The sequence below is a fragment of the Ranitomeya imitator genome, chromosome 2 (assembly GCF_032444005.1).
Source record: "Ranitomeya imitator isolate aRanImi1 chromosome 2, aRanImi1.pri, whole genome shotgun sequence".
In the NCBI taxonomy this organism is placed as follows: domain Eukaryota; kingdom Metazoa; phylum Chordata; class Amphibia; order Anura; family Dendrobatidae; genus Ranitomeya; species Ranitomeya imitator.
In genome coordinates this window covers 367,125,216-367,145,641 of record NC_091283.1, presented here as the reverse complement: position 1 = coordinate 367,145,641, position 20,426 = coordinate 367,125,216, and the positions used below count along the sequence as shown (strand labels likewise).

Here is a 20,426-nt window from a genome sequence, read left to right as displayed (position 1 = left end):
GTACACAAAATGAGGATGCTTGGTCTGGGGGAAAATGTGTGTAAATGGGTTAGTAACTGGCTTAGTGATAGAGAGCAGAGGGTGGTTATAAATGGTATAGTCTCTAACTGGGTCGCTGTGACCAGTGGGGTACCGCAGGGGTCGGTATTGGGACCTGTTCTCTTCAACATATTCATTAATGATCTGGTAGAAGGTTTACACAGTAAAATATTGATATTTGCAGATTATACAAAACTATGTAAAGCAGTTAATACAAGGGAAGATAGTATTCTGCTACAGATGGATCTGGATAAGCTGGAAACTTGGGCTGAAAGGTGGCAGATGAGGTTTAACAATGATAAATGTAAGGTTATACACATGGGAAGAAGGAATCAAAATCACCATTACACACTGAACGGGAAACCACTGGGTAAATCTGACAGGGAGAAGGACTTGGGGATCCTAGTTAATGATAAACTTACCTGGAGCAGCCAGTGCCAGGCAGCAGCTGCCAAGGCAAACAGGATCATGGGGTGCATTAAAAGAGGTCTGGATACACATGATGAGAGCATTATACTGCCTCTGTACAAATCCCTAGTTAGACCGCACATGGAGTACTGTGTCCAGTTTTGGGCACCGGTGCTCAGGAAGGATATAATGGAACTAGAGAGAGTATAAAGGAGGGCAACAAAATTAATAAAGGGGATGGGAGAACTACAATACCCAGATAGATTAGCGAAATTAGGATTATTTAGTCTAGAAAAAAGACGACTGAGGGGCGATCTAATAACCATGTATAAGTATATAAGGGGACAATACAAATATCTCGCTGAGGATCTGTTTATACCAAGGAAGGTGACGGGCACAAGGGGGCATTCTTTGCGTCTGGAAGAGAGAAGGTTTTTCCACCAACATAGAAGAGGATTCTTTACTGTTAGGGCAGTGAGAATCTGGAATTGCTTGCCTGAGGAGGTGGTGATGGCGAACTCAGTTGAGGGGTTCAAGAGAGGCCTGGATGTCTTCCTGGAGCAGAACAATATTGTATCATACAATTATTAGGTTATGTAGAAGGACGTAGATCTGGGGATTTATTATGATGGAATATAGGCTGAACTGGATGGACAAATGTCTTTTTTTGGCCTTACTAACTATGTTACTATGTTACTATGTTACTATGACATTATCTCCTGCTCTGATCTGCTTTCATTCCCGGCAGAGAAGGAGAGACCGGGAGGGGGGGGAGGTGCCAGGACAGAGCTGTTGCTGCTGTCTGAGAGCAGGAGAACCTGAAGAGCTGCACATGGACATCAGCCTGCTCTGCACCACAGGTGTGCGTGCGTGCGCATGCGTGTGTGTGTTTGATACATGAGTGTATGGTATCTGTAGTGTGTGTGTAATGTGTGTGCGGTATCTGTAGTGTGTGTGTAATGTGTGTGCGGTATCTGTAGTGTAATGCTTGTGTGTGCGGTGTCTGTAGTGTGTGTGTGTAATATGTGTGCGGTATCTGTAGTGTAATACTTGTGTGTGCGGTGTCTGTAGTGCGTGTGTAATGTGTGCGGTATCTGTAGTGTGTGTGTAATGTGTGTGCGGTATCTGTAGTGTAATGCTTGTCTGTACGGTATCTGTAGTGTGTGTGTTTAATACGTGTGCGGTATCTGTAGTGTGTGTAATGTGTGTGCGGTATCTGTAGTGTGTGTGTAATGTGTGTGCGGTATCTGTAGTGTGTGTGTAATGTGTGTGCGGTATCTGTAGTGTGTGTGTAATGTGTGTGCGGTATCTGTAGTGTAATGCTTGTGTGTGTGGTATCTGTAGTGTGTGTAATGTGTGTGAGTTCTCTGTAGTGTGTGTGTAATATGTGTGCGGTATCTGTAGTGTAATGCTTGTGTGTGCGGTATCTGTAGTGTGTGTGTTTAATATGTGTGCGGTATCTGTAGTGTGTGTAATGTGTGTGAGTTCTCTGTAGTGTGAGTGTGTAATGTGTGTGCGGCATCTGTAGTGCGTGTGTAATGTGTGTGCGGTATCTGTAGTGTAATACTTGTGTGTGCAGTATCTGTAGTGTGTGTGGTATCTGTAGTGTTTGCGTGTGTGTAATACTTGTGTGTTTGTGTGTAATACATGTGTTAAGGCTAGGTTCACATTGCGTTAGTGCAATCCGTTTAGCGCATATGCTAACAGAATGCGCTAACGCAATGTACAAAAAGGGATTGCGTTTAGCGATCCCGCTAGCGCAGATGCCCGATCTGCGCTAGCGAGAACGGACCCAAAAACGCTGCAAGCAGCGTTCGAGGTCCGTCAGAAATTAACGGGACATCGCTAACGCATGCCAAAAATAGCATACGTTAGCGATGCGTTAGATACATTGCGGTCAATGGATGCGCTAACGGATCCGTTACATTGCGTTAGTGGCGCTATGTAACGGATTCCGTTAGCGGACTGCCACTAACGCAATGTGAACCTAGCCTAGTACTTGTGTGTGTGTCTGTGTGACTATATCAGGTGTATGTAACGAGCCTGTGTTGTCCAGCATGTGTGCTGTGTACATGTATGATGTGTGTGTCTGTGTGACTATATCAGGTGTATGTAACGGGCCTGTGTTGTCCAGCATGTGTGCTGTGTACATGTATGATGTGTGTGTCTGTGTGACTATTTGATATGTATGTAATGAGCTTGTGTTGTCCAGCATGTGTGCGGTGCACATCATATATGAAGTGTATGTAATTCATTGTATGTGGGCTGGTTAATTTTTTTTGTGCCAGGGCTGCTTTTTGGTCCCAGTCCGGCCCTGCTTCTAGGAGATGTCTGTGTTCGGAATTCGCCACCGGACACTAGGTGTTCAGTATGAACTTTACATCTCTAGTCACTACATTTGAAAACAATGGGCTAAATCTGAATCTCTTGTTCCTTAAAAAAGTCAAATGTACATATAGTGAATCCTGAAAAAGTATATTTACTTCCACTGTATATTCAACTAGGATTGATGACAAAATTCCTATAAGCACTTAATAAAACTTTCTGCTGCATTTATACTGTTGAAATCTGCATTTCGCAAAGTTAGTGATGCGAAACTGAATTAAGGCATTTTTACAGGGACACAAATAAGATCGGTGATGGATGATGAATAGTTTCAGGAACTGTTAAATCCATTGAAAAAAAGCAGCTTGGCAATCCTTCAAAAAGTTCTCCCTTTCTTTTCCTGGAGATCATAAAGCTAAAACAACATTGATATAGTGAGTGATCTTGTGAAAGTATACTACGCTATTGGACACAGCATGTTCTTTAAAATTTAATTTCTTCGACTCCCACCTGGACTTCTTCCCAGGTAATCTTGGGGAGTCAGTGACTAAGACAGTGAACGTTTTCATCAGCAGATGTCTACAATGGAACAGATGTTCTAAGGTGAGGGGAGCCCCAGCATGATGACTGACTATTGCTGGACCTTGAAGAGAGACCCCAGAAGCAAAATATTCCTATAAATCATAAAAAAAAATGTCACGAGTACTGTATTTCATATAATGTTGACTACAGTAATGTGTGTCACAACAACCTGATGCAAAAATCTGAAAGCATATTAGAGTTCAGCACAAAAATATATTTAACCCCTTCCCGACCCATGACGCCACGTAGGCGTCATGAAAGTCGGTGCCATTCCGACCCATGACGCCTATGCGGCGTCATGGAAAGATCGCGTCCCTGCAGATCGGGTGAAAGGGTTAACTCCCATTTCACCCGATCTGCAGGGACAGGGGGAGTGGTAGTTTAGCCCAGGGGGGGTGGCTTCACCCCCTCGTGGCTACGATCGCTCTGATTGGCTGTTGAAAGTGAAACTGCCAATCAGAGCGATTTGTAATATTTCACCTATTATAACGGGTGAAATATTACAATCCAGCCATGGCCGATGCTGAAATATCATCGGCCATGGCTGGAAATACTAATGTGTCCCCACCCCACCCCACCGATCGCCCCCCCAGCCCTCCGATCTGGCCGGTACACTGCTCCGGCTCCCCTCCGTCCAGTGCTCCACTCCCCCCCGTGCTCTTGTCCGCTCCCCCCGTGCTCCAATCACCCCCCCGTGCTCCAATCACCCCCCTGCACTCCGATCCACCCCCCCCGGTGCTCCGTTCCACCCCCCGTGCTCCATTCCAGCCCCCCCGTGCTCCGTTCCACGCCCCCCGTGCTCCGTTCCACCCCTCCCGCACTCCGATTTCCCCCCCCCCATGCTCCGATCCCCCCCCCGTGGTCCCCCCCACCCCATCATACTTACCGATCCAGCCGGGGTCCCGTCCGTCTTCTCCCTGGGCGCCGCCATCTTCCAAAATGGCGGGCGCATGCGCAGTGCGCCCGCCGAATCGGCCGGCAGATTCGTTCCAAAGTGCGCTTTGATCACTGAGATAGATTATATCTCAGTGATCAAAATAAAAAAAAATAATAAATGACCCCCCCCCCCTTTGTCACCCCCATAGGTAGGGACAATAAAAAAATAAAGAAATTTTTTTTTTTCCACTAATGTTAGAATAGGGTTAGGGTTAGGGCTAGGGTTAGGGGTAGGGTTAGGGTTAGGGTTAGGGCTAGGGTTATGGTTTCGGTATGTGCACACGTATTCTGGTCCTCTGCGGATTTTTCCGCTGCGGATTTGATAAATCCGCAGTGCTAAACCGCTGCAGATTTATGGACGGTTTTTCTGCGCATTTCACTGCGGTTTTACAACTGCGATTTTCTATTTGAGCAGTTGTAAAACCGCTGCGGAATCCGCACAAAGAAGTGACATGCTGCGGAATGTAAACCGCTGCGTTTCCGTGCAGTTTTTCCGCAGCATGGGCACAGCGATTTTTGTTTCCCGTAGGTTTACATTGAACTGTAAACTCATGGGAAACTGCTGCGGATCCGCAGCGTTTTCCGCAGCGTGTGCACATACCTTTAGAATTAGGCTATGTGCACACGGTGCGGATTTGGCTGCGGATCCGCAGCAGTGTTCAATCAGGTTTACAGTACCATGTAAACATATGAAAAACCAAATCCGCTGTGCCCATGGTGCGGAAAATACCGCGCGGAAACGCTGCGTTGTATTTTCCGCAGCATGTCAATTCTTTGTGCGGATTCCGCAGCGTTTTACACCTGTTCCTCAATAGGAATCCGCAGGTGAAATCCGCACAAAAAACACTGGAAATCCGCGGAAAATCCGCAGGTAAAACGCAGTGCCTTTTACCCGCGGATTTTTCAAAAATGGTGCGAAAATATCTCACACGAATCCGCAACATGGGCACATAGCCTTAGGGTTAGGGTTGGAATTAGGGTTGTGGTTATGGTTAGGGGTGTGTTGGGGTTAGGGTTGTGGTTAGGGGTGTGTTGCGGTTAGGGTTGTGTTTAGGGTTATGGCTACAGTTGGGATTAGGGTTAGGGGTGTGTTGGGGTTAGTGTTGGAGGTAGAATTGAGGGGTTACCACTGTTTAGGCACATCAGGGGTCTCCAAACGCAACATGGCGCCACCATTGATTCCAGCCAATCTCGTATTCAAAAAGTCAAATGGTGCTCCCTCACTTCCGAGCCCTGACGTGTGCCCAAACAGTGGTTTACCCCCACATATGGGGTACCATCATACTCAGGACAAACTGCGCAACAATTACTGGGGTCCAATTTCTCCTGTTACCCTTGTGAATCAAAAAAAATGCTTGCTAAAACATAGTTTTTGAGGAAAGAAAAATTATTTTTTATTTTCACGGCTCTGCGTTGTAAACGTCTGTGAAGCACTTGGGGGTTCAAAGTGCTCACCACATATCTAGATAAGTTCCTTTGGGGGTCTAGTTTCCAAAATGGGGTCACTTGTGGGGGGTTTCTACTGTTAAGCCACATCAGGGGCTCTGCAAACGCAACGTGACGCCCACAGAGCATTCCATCAAAGTCTGCATTTCAAAACGTCACTACTTCACTTCCGAGCCTCGGCATGTGCCCAAACAGTGGTTTACCCCCACATATGGGGTATCAGTGTACTCAGGAGAAACTGGACAACAAATATTGGGGTCAAATTTCTCCTGTTACCCTTGGGAAAATTAAAAAATTCTGGGCTAAATAATTATTTTTGAGGAAAGAAAACGTATTTATTATTTTCACGGCTCTGCATTATAAACTTCTATGAAGCGCTTGGGGGTTCAAAGTGCTCACCACACATCTAGATAAGTTCCTTTCGGGGTCTAGTTTCCAAAATGCGGTCACTTGTGGGGGGTTTCTACTGTTAAGCCACATCAGGGGCTCTGCAAACGCAACGTGACGCCCACAGAGCATTCCATCAAAGTCTGCATTTCAAAACGTCACTACTTCACTTCCGAGCCTCGGCATGTGCCCAAACAGTGGTTTACCCCCACATATGGGGTATCAGTGTACTCAGGAGAAACTGGACAACAACTTTTGGGGTCCAATTTCTTCTGTAACCCTTGGGAAAATAAAAAATTCTGGGCTAAATAATTATTTTTGAGGAAAGAAAACGTATTTATTATTTTCACGGCTCTGCATTATAAACTTCTATGAAGCACTTGGGGGTTCAAAGTGCTCACCACACATCTAGATAAGTTCCTTTGGGGGTCTAGTTTCCAAAATGGGGTCACTTGTGGGGGGTTTCTACTGTTAAGCCACATCAGGGGCTCTGCAAACGCAACGTGACGCCCACAGAGCATTCCATCAAAGTCTGCATTTCAAAACGTCACTACTTCACTTCCGAGCCCCGGCATGTGCCCAAACAGTGATTTAACCCCACATATGGGGTATCATCGTACTCAGGAGAAACTGGACAACAACTTTTGGGGTCAAATTTCTCCTGTTACCCTTGGGAAAATAAAAAATTGCAGGCTAAAAGATCATTTTTGAGAAAATAATTTTTTTTTTTTTTTCATGGCTCTGCGTTATAAACTTCTGTGAAGCACTTGGGGGTTCAAAGTCCTCACCACACATCTAGATTAGTTCCTTTGGGGGTCTAGTTTCCAAAATGGTGTCATTTCTGGGGGATCTCCAATGTTTAGGCACACAGGGGCTCTCCAAACGTGACATGGTGTCCGCTAATGATTGGAGCTAATTTTCCATTTAAAAAGCCAAATGGCGTGCCATCCCTTCCGAGCCCTGCCGTGCGCCCAAACAGTGGTTTACCCCCACATATTGGGTATCTGCGTACTCAGGACAAACAGGACAACAATATTTGGGGTCCAATTTCTCCTATTATCCTTGGCAAAATAGGAAATTCCAGGCTAAAAAATCATTTTTGAGGAAAGAAAAATTATTTTTTATTTTCATGGCTCTGCGTTATAAACTTCTGTGAAGCACCTGGGGGTTTAAAGTGCTCAATATGCATCTAGATAAGTTCCTTGGGGGGTCTAGTTTCCAAAATGGGGTCACTTGTGGGGGAGCTCCAATGTTTAGGCACACAGGGGCTCTCCAAACGCGACATGGTGTCCGCTAACAATTGGAGCTAATTTTCCATTCAAAAAGTCAAATGGCGCGCCTTCCCTTCCGAGCCCTGCCGAGTGCCCAAACAGTGGTTTACCCCCACATATGAGGTATCGACGTACTCGGGAGAAATTGCCCAACAAATTTTATGATCCATTTTACCCTACTGCCCATGTGAAAATGAAAAAATTGAGGCGAAAATAAATTTTTTTGTGAAAAAAAGTACTTTTTCATTTTTACAGATCAATTTGTGAAGCACCTGAGGGTTTAAAGTGCTCACTAGGCATCTAAATAAGTTCCTTGGGGGGTCTAGTTTCCAAAATGGGGTCACTTGTGGGGGAGCGCCAATGTTTAGGCACACAGGAGCTCTCCAAATGCGACATGGTGTCCGGTAACGATGGAAATAATTTTTCATTCAAAAAGTCAAATGGCGCTCCTTCCCTTCCGAGCCTTACCATGTGCCCAAACAGTGGTTTACCCCCACATGTGAGGTATTGGTGTACTCAGGAGAAATTGCCCAACACATTTTAGGATCCATTTTATCCTGTTGCCCATGTGAAAATGAAAAAATTGAGGCTAAAAGAATTTTTTTGTGAAAAAAAAGTACTTTTTCATTTTTACGGATTAATTTGTGAAGCACCTGGGGGTTCAAAGTGCTCACTATGCATCTAGATAAGTTCCTTGGGGCGTCTAGTTTCCAAAATGGGGTCACTTGTGGGGGAGCTCCAATTTTTAGGCACACGGGGGCTCTCCAAACGTGACATGGTGTCCGCTAAAGAGTGGAGCCAAGTTTTGATTCAAAAAGTCAAATGGCGCTCCTTCCCTTCCAAGCCCTGCCGTGCGCCCAAACAGTGGTTTACCCCCACATATAAGGTATCAGCGTACTCAGGACAAATTGCACAACAACTTTCGTGGTTCAGTTTCTCCTTTTACCATTGGGAAAATAAAAAAATTGTTGCTAAAAGATAATTTTTGTGACTAAAAAGTTAAATGTTCATTTTTTCCTTCCATGTTGCTTCTGCTGCTGTGAAGCACCTGAAGGGTTAATAAACTTCTTGAATGTGGTTTTGAGTACCTTGAGGGGTGCAGTTTTTAGAATGGTGTCACTTTTGGGTATTTTCAGCCATATAGACCCCTCAAACTGACTTCAAATGTGAGGTGGTCCCTAAAAAAAATGGTTTTGTAAATTTCGTTGTAAAAATGACAAATCGCTGGTCAAATTTTAACCCTTATAACTTCCTAACAAAAAAAAATTTTGTTTCCAAAATTGTGCTGATGTAAAGTAAACATGTGGGAAATGTTATTTATTAACTATTTTGTGTCACATATCTCTCTGGTTTAACAGAATAAAAATTAAAAATGTGAAAATTGCGAAATTTTCAAAATTTTCGCCAAATTTCCGTTTTTATCACAAATACACGCAGAATTTATTGACCTAAATTTACCACTAACATGAAGCCCAATATGTCACGAAAAAACAGTCTCAGAACCGCTAGGATCCGTTGAAGCGTTCCTGAGTTATTACCTCATAAAGGGACACTGGTCAGAATTGCAAAAAACGGCAAGGTCTTTAAGGTCAAAATAGGCTGGGTCATGAAGGGGTTAAATCCAGTTAATTCAATTTTTCTGAAGGAAACTTTTTTTTTTTTTCTTTTGTCAACCAGTGTGATGGACCTGAGTGAGGGCATCTTTTTGCGGATGAATAGAAGCTTTTGGTAGATAACATGCAATCTTTGTGGACATTTAATATAAAAATATTGTAAAAATATATTGTATATGGTGATTTTATTTAAAAAATATTTTTTTTACTTTTGGCAGATGACCGTAAAAGGAGATCAGAGAGACAAGTGACATCTTCAATATCTAAATCAGATGTCCTTGAGATCACACATGATATAACTGAAGTGAATGCCATTATTCCAGATATTTCATCGTCTCTTCACGGCAAAGATCTATCATCTGATCCTGGTAAACAGATCCTATCTTCTGATTCATCACAGACTGTTAAGAAAAAGAAAAGTCACAAAAGGGGAGTTAGAAATCGAAGTGATTTTAAAGCAAAGAAGCAATTTTCAAGTTCAAAACATGGAAAAAGCTTTAAAAACTCTCTTGTTCTGCATAAAAAAATTCACACAGATGAAAAAAGATTTTCTTGTTCACAGTGTGGGAAATATTTTAACCAGAAATCAGAGCTTGTGAAACATAAGAGAATTCACGGAAGGGAGAAGCCATATTCATGTTTAGAATGTGGGAAATGTTGTCCAGGTAAAGCAAAACTCATTAGACATCAGAGAACTCACACAGGAGAGAAACCATTTTCATGTTCAGATTGTGGAAAATGTTTTGCAGAAAAATCAAATCTTCTTGTACATCAGAGAACTCACACAGGGGAGAAGCCATTTTTATGTTCAGAATGTGGGAAATGTTTTAATCGGAAATCATGTTTAATTGCACATCAGAGAAATCACACAGGTGAAAAACCATTTTCTTGCTCTAATTGTAAGAAACATTTTAATCACAAATCAAATCTATTAAGACATCAGATGATCCACACAGGGGAAAACCCATATGTATGTTCAGAATGTGGGAAAGGTTTTAATCAGAAATCCATTTTAGTCCGCCATCAGACGACTCATACAGGGGAGAAGCCATTTTCTTGTTCAAAATGTGATAAATGTTTTAACCTGAAATCAAATCTGGTAAGACATCAGAGAAGTCACACAAGGTAAAAAACATATTTATATTCACAATGTGAGAAATGCTTTACCCATAAAACACAGATTCTTAAACATGAAAAATCTCACATTGAGGAGAAGCCACTATCCTATCTAGAAGAAGTGAATTAGAAAAAAAAGTGTTTTGATCAAGGAAAAACTCACACAGAGAAACCGTGTATTTTGCCAAACTGAACTAGAAAACACCTAATAGACAATCCCAATTAAAGACAAAAAAGTAAAAGAATGAAAAGAAAAATAGCGTAAACAATTTAGAACTCATATTAGAATTAACACATACAGCTACTAAGGCTAGTTTCACATTTGCGGACGAGGGCTTTGCAGAGGGCTGCGTAGTTCCTCCGTTAAGCCCCGCCCACTGCCGCACCTCTTCCATTCAGCTCCGTTTACATCGGCATGCGTCCTGCGTACCTATCTTTAACATTGGGTTGAGTTTTGATGCTGCGCTGACCGCAACAAAATGCAACATGTTGCTGTCTGCGCAGCGTCAAAACGATGCATGCGGAGGCATCCGCATGGCCTACATACCCAATGTTAAAGAGAGGTACGAAGGACGCATGCCGACGTAGGCGGAGCTGAATGGAAGAGGTGCAGCAGTGGGCAGGCCCTTGTCTGCAAATATGAAAGCAGCCTAATAGACGTTTGTTATCTATAAAGCAAATAAAAATAAATATTCCTTGTGTGTTGAACATTTCACATTGTTAAATATTTACTGTATTTTTCAGACTATAAGTCCCCCCCACTTCCCCAAGTTGGGTGAAGAACGGGGGGTGGGTCTAATAGTCCAAATGTAGCTTACCAGGAGTTGTGGTGGTGTTGGAGCGGGATCACAGGAGTTCCATGGGCTGCAGGGAAATGGATGCCAGAGGCGGCGTTTGCGCAAATTAAGATCTCAGCTGGGCCAAGATCCCAGTCTGCGCATGCGATGCCAATGGTGGCCCACAGTTTCAGGTTAATAGCTGCCGGGAAAGCATTGCACGCTCTGCCTCACTGCCGACACTGGGCCCGCAAGATTGTCACTGCTGAGTCACCCTCTTCTGCCACCCAGGACCCGCAGCATAGCCCCACTTCTGCCTCTGCTGTTTCCTGAGGAAGGGACCATGACTCCTGTGACCCTGCTCCATCGCCGCCACCCTCCAGATAAGATCCCTTTAAATTCTGACTATAAGATGGACCCCATCTTATAAAATAAAAATCTTTTTTATTTTTTCCTATTTTCCTCTCTGAAACTTGGTGGGCGTCTTAGTCTGGTGTGTCTTATAGTCTGAAAAATACGGTATCTTATTAACTATATGGACAACAGTATTGCAACTCCCTCTGACCCCAAAATAAATATCCAATATTTCCTCCTCCCTCTTCTTCCTAACTCCCAATTTGTGATCTGCCATTCATTAGTTTTTCAGTCCACAATCTCCATGTCTGTCTGAACAAATCTTTCATTTTTCTATATTAATATAGTAAATAAGCTTATATTGCTAATTACTATTTATAGCCACAATCCATTCCTTCTTTATAGGAACATCTTGTAGGATCCATTTTTTTAAATCCCTTTCCGTGCTAAGTATAGTAGTTTTTATATCTGCTCTATTGGGAACGGACTCTCTTCTCTATACCCCCATAAACACATTCTTTGATCTATGGGGACATTGATGTTAAACACCTAAATTGTATCCGTAACGTGACCACACAAACTTGCAATGTAAAGCATAATCATATCATATAAGTGTCCCCCAATTTACTTAGGACACTGAGGGTCCCTTTTGGTATCCATCTTTGACAATCCCTCTGGAATCAAATAAATCCTATATGTAATGAACAATTACAAAATACGGTACTATACTATGGATTTTTCAAATAGAAAGCAAACGTACATGTCCAAGTATTCTAGACAACTGTTCTTCATTTATTGGTTCTACTTCTTTCTCCCATTTATCGCTTGCTGGAGCAGAGGTCTGCCCATCCTGTGATATAATTATTGTACAGGGTGGGCCATTTATATGGATACACCTAAATAAAATGGGAATGGTTGGTGATATCAACTTCCTGTTTGTGGCACATTAGTAAATGGGAGGGTGAACACTTTTCAAAATAGGTGGTGACCATCGTGGCAATTTTGAAGTCGGCCATTTTGGATCCAACCTTATTTTTCCAATGGGAAGAGGGTCATGTGACATCAAACTTATTGAGAATATCACAAGAAAAACAATAATGTGCTTGGTTTTAATGTAACTTTATTCTTTCATGATTTATTTACAAGTTTATGACCACTTATAAAATGTGTTCAAAGTGCTGCCCATTGTGTTGGATTGTCAATGTAACCCTCTTCTCCCACTCTTGACACAGTGATGGCAACACAGCAGAAGAAATTCTAGCACAGGCTTCCAATATCCGTTGTTTCAGATGCTGCACATCTCATATCTTCACAGCATAGACAATTGCCTTCAGATGACCCCAAAGATAAAATTCTAAGGGGGTCAGATTGAGAGACCTTCATGGCCATTGAACTGGCCCATGACAACCAATCCACTTTCCAGGAAACTGTTCATGCAGGAATGCTCGGATCTGACAGCCATAAGGAAGTGCACTACGACATTATGGGTGTCACGTCTGAGCATTCTTACATGAATAGTTTCCTGGAAAGTGGATTGGTCGTCGTGGGCCAGTTCAATGGCCACCAAGGTCTCCCAATCTGACCCCCTTAGAATTTTATCTTTGGGTCATCTGAAGGCAATTGTCTATGCTATGAAGATAGGAGATGTGCAGCATCTGAAACAAGGGATACTGGAAGCCTGTGCTAGCATTTCTTCTGCTGTGTTGCTATCAGTGTGTCAAGAGTGGGAGAAGAGGGTTGCATTGACAATGCAACACAATGGGCAGCACTTTGAACACATTTATAAGTGGTCATAAACTTGTAAATAACTCATGAAAGAATAAAGTTACGTTAAAACCAAGCACATTATTGTTTTTTCTTGTGATATTCTCAATAAGTTTGATGTCACATGACCCTCTTCCCATTGAATAAAATAAGGCTGGATCCAAAATGGCCGACTTCAAATTGTCCACCATGGTCACCACCTATTTTGAAAAATGTTCACCCTCCCATATACTAATGTGCCACAAACAGGAAGTTGATATCACCAACCATTCCCATTTTATTTAGGTGTATCCATATATATGGCCTACCCTGTACTATATAACCTAGATATAACTATTTTACTAACAAAACTATAACCATTTGTTTATTTTTCCAAAAATGTATTCCTGATTCCTTCTTTAAGGTCTAATTTAACAATTTAAGCCTTAGCCAATGGTTTTTCTCAAACATGAATATGACCTCCTAACTCATCCACTGTCCTCCTCCTTCAATTTTGCTTCTCCAGCAATTTTAATATTTTATATGAACCTTTTGCAACTCAAAATTCAAAGTCTCCCAAGGAAAAGTTTTTAAAATTTTAGAAACCGAAAGACTTGGATTTTCAGAAATGACTTTTAACCGAAAACAATATTTGTTGGAAGGCAAGGAACTTGATGAGTCACCAAAGTCATCAAAACCTGACCATTTCATAAGTTTTCAATTACCCAGTTGCGAAACCATGAAATAGACAAATTCCGAATTCCTAATCCTAATTCTTGTCATAGACTTCTGGAGATGGAGCATCTTCATCTATTAACCTCTCCAACAAAGTTTCTTGAACAAATTTTCTTGTGATTTTTAATTTTTTTTTTCTTAAAGATATCTAAATTGGGCTATTTGAGAGCAGTTACAAAATTGAGGGAAGAAAAATCATTTTATTTTTTAATCAGATATTTTTAATTAGTCTCCCCTACCTTCTCCCTTTCTGGAATGATGGGCTAAGATTGTCTTTGTAGAGATCTCGTGTACAGAAATATTAAGGCTACAGCAGCATCACCTATATTACAGAAGAATAGCGCTATCTTTATAGGTCTGTGACCTATAGCTCAGATAAGGTCTTTGTATTTCACAATCTTCTATTTAAAAAAAAATGAACTGGGGCAGAAGTTGATATGTATGCATGTAACATGTAGGCGCATGTTCACGCTGATCACTAAATAGAAAAAAACTAAGAGAGAAGCAAAATGAGCAAATACCCTACAGTAAATAAATAGCATTAGTGCATGAAAGTAGCATAGGGTACTTAGTTAACATTGCTTTGATTAAAAAAATGAAATTGTAAAGGCATCCCTCCTTGTCAAAGTGACCCTATTCGGGTTGGTCCTAACCTCTAGTATTAAAACCTTACCATTTGTCAAATGATGAAAATGTGAATAAGGGCCGAGCAGGACCAACTTATATTCCAGTTCATTTCTTTTGGTTTTGTTTTAGGTTTTTGCGCTCCCTTTTCTTTCAGTTTGACATTGTGTTTATATAGCCTCCCATGACTGGGTGTCCACTAGTCAGGGTCTTGGTCCTGCTCTGCCCTTATTCACATTTACGCCATTTGACATGTGTTAAGGTTTTAATACCAGAGGTTAGGACTGTCCCGAGTAGGGTCACCTTGACATGGTGGGACGGCCTTTACAATTTTTTGATCAAAAACAATGTTAACTTAGTAACCTATATTATTTTCATGCACTATTGTTATTTAGGTACTGCAGGGTATTTGCTCATTTTGTTTCTATCTTAGGTTTCAGCTCCTATTTTACTGAAATGCTTTTTTACGTGAACAAGATCAGAGTCTCATTATACAGAGTAGAGAAGCTCCAGGGTCAAAGAGCTCCTCTGGCCCTAACACGCTGGGGGCCAGGACCAGAGTATCCAGCCACGGGGCCAAGATTCTCTCATTTTTGGCTCTGGTGTTTCTTAGAATAAATCCCTTTCTCATACAGTCCTGTAGTAATGACTTTGTTCATCACATTTTGTAAGGAGGGTTCATCTGAATCCCTCTAAATGTTATCAATTTATGTGCAAGAAACAATAAACGTCCTACTGTGGTTTTACCGTGTGTTTCCAGTGTCAGTTCAATATACCCTAATAAAAGAAACCTCGGAGTCCCTGACCCAACCTGCTGATTATGATTATACAGTTGTAATAACTTCACTCCAAAAAATAATTTATTATCCCGCAACACGTGTATAAGATCAGCAGCTTCAGCGGATTGGAAGCACCAGTACTGCATAATCCTTAGCCCTTTGTAGCACTTCTAGTTTTAGTCTTAGGTGACCTCTGAGATCTCTGAAATACGTGTTCATATGCATTTTGTTCTGTGTGCAGTAACTGTGGCATTAGGAACATTTATTATCAAATGCAGCCTTTCCACTACAGATGAAAATAATTTTTTCCACACACTGAGTTTTTTTGTTTAAAGGGAACCTGTCACCCCTCCCCCCCCCAGGCGTTTGTAACTAAAAGAGCCACCTTGTGCAGCCCTAATGCTGCATTCTTACAAGGTGGCTCTTTAGTTCGGGTCCCTGGCACTGCTGCAATAATCGTTTTTGAAAGTTGTCCCTCATACCGTGAAATCGCCAGGAGGGCAGGTCTTTCCCCGCTAATCCAGACACCTCACAGCCATCACTCATGGCCTCCGGGAACCGCCTCCTCTTCCTTCATTAGCATCCCAGACACCTGCGCTGTTATTTTTTTGGGGGGCATGCGCAGTAGCGCTGCCCTTCGAACTTACAGCGCAGGCGCCAGGGATGCTACTGAAGGAAGAGGAGGTGGCGCCCGGCGTGCAGAGGCCCAGAGTGATGGCTGTGAGGCGTCTGGATTAGGGGGGAAAGACCTGCCCCCGGGACGATACAAATTTCAAAAGCGATTATTGCAGCAGTGCCAGGGACCCGAACTAAAAGAGCCACCTTGTCAGAATGCAGCATTAGTGCAGCACAAGGTGGCTCTTTTAGTTACAAACGCCTGGGGGGTGGGGGGGGTGACAGGTTCCCTTTAATGGTTTTGGAAAAAGATTCAAGTCCTAAATGTCTAATGGGAATCTACTGGCTCCAAGCCTGAGATATTTAGTATCATTGTATGTATTTGGTAGGATCACCAGTAAAATGATAGCCAAAGTTTTCCCGCAGAAATCAAAGTGGGGCCTTGTTCCATTCGCCTAATGGGCAGTACAGTTACATCTAGGAGTTCCCACCTTGCCTCCATTCGATATTCTTGCATCAAATACTCCATCCACACTATTGCTTCAAGCAAACTTCTAACTGGTCATCCAAATTAGAGAAAGGTGGACCCCTGGATGTTCAGGTCTGGCGGATTCAGCCTAACAGTAAAACAAAAAAAGATTTGGGTCCGGGTACTGTTCTGGTACCCGAACCCAAACTTTTTTTTTTTACTGTTCAACCAAACCCTGTCACTTGAATTACGTTATTACGTAATTACATTACGGCGTGGCAAACACTGCTTATGATCGGCTGTAAAATACTTACAGCTGATCAGTCAGTCGCGGTTCCCATGCTGTCAAATGACAGCGTCAGGGACTACCTCCTGCGCTATAAATAAATAAATAAAAAATAACTGCATGGGTTCCCCTGTATTTTTGATAACCGACAGGAAAAACTGACAGCTGGGGGCTGCAACCCTCAGCTGTCAGGATTAGCAAGGTTGATTATCAAAAATAGACGGGTCCCGAATCTGTTTGTTTTTTTTTTTTTGTTTTTTTTTTAATTAAAAATTTTAAATAACTACATGGGGTCCTCCCAATTTTTGACAACTAGCTTTGTTAAGCAGACCGCTTGTTACTCTTCTGGTTTGCCCATCTCTAATCCTAACCAGTAATTATCCTATTACCCAAACACCCAGAATATGTGCATTCAAATCTGGCGACAAACAAAAGTCATGATCTGGAGACTTTCTCTTCGTAAATGTATCCTATACCTGGTGCTAATGTGCCAAAGCTGGCAGGCATCCGTGAGCCAAACATGGGCCTGTGAGCCACATGTAGCTCCTGAAACACAGGTTGGGGATCTCTGTTCTAGTAGTTAAATTGGTATAGAACTGATTTGTGCCAATTTTTGTCAGCCCAGAAAACTTTCCAAAGCAATTTAGCAATGACATGGTACAATGAGACAGGGCCCCGCATCCCCCAGAAAATGCCAAGTAACAGGTGTGGGCATTATGACAATCACACCTGAAGCCAGATAAAAATGGTAGAAGTTGACTCAATCTTTGCATTGTGTGGCTGTGTGATACACTAAACATGGAGAACAGAACTGTCTGAGGACTTGTAACCTTGAGATTGTTGATATTCTTAAACAATTTTGGTTCTCAAGTTCATCTCTAGAGATCTTGATGTTCCTTTGTCCATGGTGTGAAACATAATCAAGAAATTTACAACCAATGGCATAATAGTTAATATACCTGCACTAAAACGGCAGAGAAAAATTGATGAAAGGCTGCAAAGCAGGATAGTCCGGATGGTAGATAATCAGTGTCAGCGCAAAGTATCCATCAATATTAGAATGACATAAAATGCTATAGCAGGAGACCCAGGAGGGCGCCACTGCAAAAACAAAAACATAAAATAGCTAGACTGCAGTTTGCTAAAATGTCCAAGAGTAAGTCGAAATCCTTCTGGGAAAGCGTCTCGTGGATAGATGAGACCAAGATAGAGCTTTTAGGTAACGCATATCATTCTATTGTTTACTGAAAACTTAATGAAGCCCACAAAGAAAAGAACACTATACCTACAGACAAATATGGTGGAGGTTCAAATATGTTTTCAGATTGTTTTGCAAGGCATTATGAAATCTGAAGATTGCCAAAATATTTTGGGTCATAATGTAGTGCCCAGTGTCAGAAACCTGGGTTTGCGTTGTAGGTCATGGGTCTTCCAGCAGGACAATGAACCCAAACATACTTCATAAGGCACCCAAAAATAGATGGAAACAAAGCGCTGGAGAGTTCTGAAGTGGCTAGCAATAAGTCCGGATCTAAATCCCAGAGTGGAGAGATCTTTAAATATTTGTTGGGAGAAGGCACCCTTCAAATAAGAGAAACCTGGAACAATTTTCAAAAGAGTAGTCAAAAATTCAAGTTGAGATGTGTAAGAAGCTTTGTTGATGGTTATAGGAAGCGATTGATTGCAGTTATTTATTCCAAAGGGTGTGCAACCAACTATTAAAGGGAACCTGTCACCTGAATTTGGCGGGACTGACGCAGGCGTGTACTACGGAGGACAGAGAATGAACTTCAATCCAATATTGCGGCCAGCATGCAGCCAGAGGGTAAGGAAAGGGTGAATCAAACATCTGAAAACTCCGCCCATATGACCGAAAACCGGTCCCACCAAATTCAGGTGACAGGTTCCCTTTAAGTTGAAGGTGCCAACAATTTTGCCAGGCCCATTTTTGGGGTTTTATGTGAGTTTATGTCCCAATTTGCCATTTTTTTTTTTTACCTTTTTTGTGGTGTTCCAATCCACCCAAAAGAAAATAAACATGTGAGCTTGATGTCAGCAGACATAACCCAAAACCATTACCCCACTTGCCAATGCACCCCGACAAGTGAGGAAGGGCTGAAGTAAGTGCCAGAATTGGTGCACCTAATGGATGTGACATTTATGGGGCAGCTGAGGGCTGATGTTATTAGTCTGGGTGGGGGTCCTTTCTCAGCCCATTAAGATGAGCCCACAGCTGTCTGTTTAACCTTTGCTATTTATTAAAAATAGGGGAGACCCCACGTTGTTGTTGTTTTTTTTTTTTTGGGTGGGAGTCCCCTGTTTACTAACCAGTAAACCCTATACAGACTGCTGTGAGCTGATATTTATAGCTTGGGACGCCTCATGGATATTGATCCCTTCTCAGAATAATAACACTAGACCCCAACTGGCTGCTTTTCGGCTGGACGGTAAAAGTAAGGGGGACCCTACGCCATTTTAAAGTTAGTTAATGGGGCGTGGCCTGGAAAGCAAAGAAGATGGACGCATGGTGATCCTGCTCCCAGTCCCAGGCTACAAAACTTCCCAGAAAAAGGCCACCACGGCAGCAAAATATAGCAGCAAACCCCCACCTGGACAGCAATTAGCAAAGCTTTCCCTGGCTTCGATGAGACTCAAATCTCTGACTCACCACATGGGCGCACGGAGGCCTGGTGTGCGATGAGATCCTTCCCGGACGCTGCCGCTGTGGTCCCGCTGCTCTCTCACCTGTAGGTGACTATTCGCGGCTGCGCTTTTCTGTCCCGCGAATCCAGCCCCTATCCCATTACTGACTGAGGTATAGGTGAGGAGAATTGGAGGGGCCAGTGACCCCCTGTTCCTGGTACACAGTGTGGGGCAAAGTACCCCCCCCCCCCCTCACCAGTGCATCCACGTGGCAAGTGCCATCTTGTGATCTCTCTCTCCCTCCCTGAACTGTTGTGGGCACAATTGCCTTGAACTTCCTCTCCTCGCACAGCTCCTATCCTTGGAGGCCTGGTCAATAAATATACTATCTGCTCCTACCTATTATTTTGACAGCATTTCCGCATTTCGTTTTTTCTGAAAACTGCCACTAATTGTTCTATAAATTCAAACAAATCAATTTGCTGCTACAAGAACGACATCTAGTGGCCATTCCATGCAATTGCACTAACTCCAATACAATGTGTAGATAAACACTCCTCCATATGTCCAAGTTGTGATCATAGCCTACCACGCTAAAATAAGCCTCACCATGGTCAAGTCACAAAAAGAATGTGAAAAACAAGTGACTAAGAATTCAGTAGATGAACAGAAACGAAATACCCATGGAGACCTTGACAAATATATAAGGAAAAAATCAGACTCTTCTCAAACCCCCTCAAGGCGAGCTTCTAAGAAACCGAACTCCCTGGACAACGTAGATAAGTCTGACCCCAGCGGAGATGACTCTGACAGTGACTCCGCACTAGAAGATTCAGCGCCAATTTCCAGAGCCTTCGTGAAAAAATGAGTGGCCCAGAATATGAAGCCCCTTCTTGAAGAGCTATCCGGAATGCGCTCGGATCCACAACACCTGGGATAAAAAGTTGAAGTCTGCAAACACTGAATCAGTTGATGCTATAACTTGCCTCCATGATCAAGTATTCCAACAGCAGCACCATCTCAATGTAGCCCTGCTGGCAGCAGAGGACCAGGAAAACAGGAGTACGAGGAAAAATATTCGATTGAGAGGCATCCCTGAGTCCTTTAGGCACAAATTCGTAGAAAGTCACCAGGGAGATTTTCTCTAATCTTCTTGGTCAAGAAAGAGCTGCCTCAATTACCATCAAAAGGGTGCATTGTGCCCTCAAACCTTAACCAAAACTCGATGAACCCCCCAGAGATGTTATCTGCGGTCTCCTCAGCTATGTTGCCACGGCCA

At 42.7% G+C, this 20,426-nt stretch overlaps 1 protein-coding gene and 1 pseudogene across 1 annotated transcript in view; both read left to right on the top strand.

Moving 5' to 3' along the window:
• Positions 1-10,253, top strand: part of LOC138666589 (zinc finger protein 585A-like) — a 52,445-nt pseudogene extending 42,192 nt beyond the window's left edge.
• LOC138663912 (zinc finger protein 665-like) overlaps positions 1-20,426 on the top strand; it is a 298,942-nt gene that overhangs the window by 221,511 nt on the left and 57,005 nt on the right. The window lies entirely within an intron of this gene.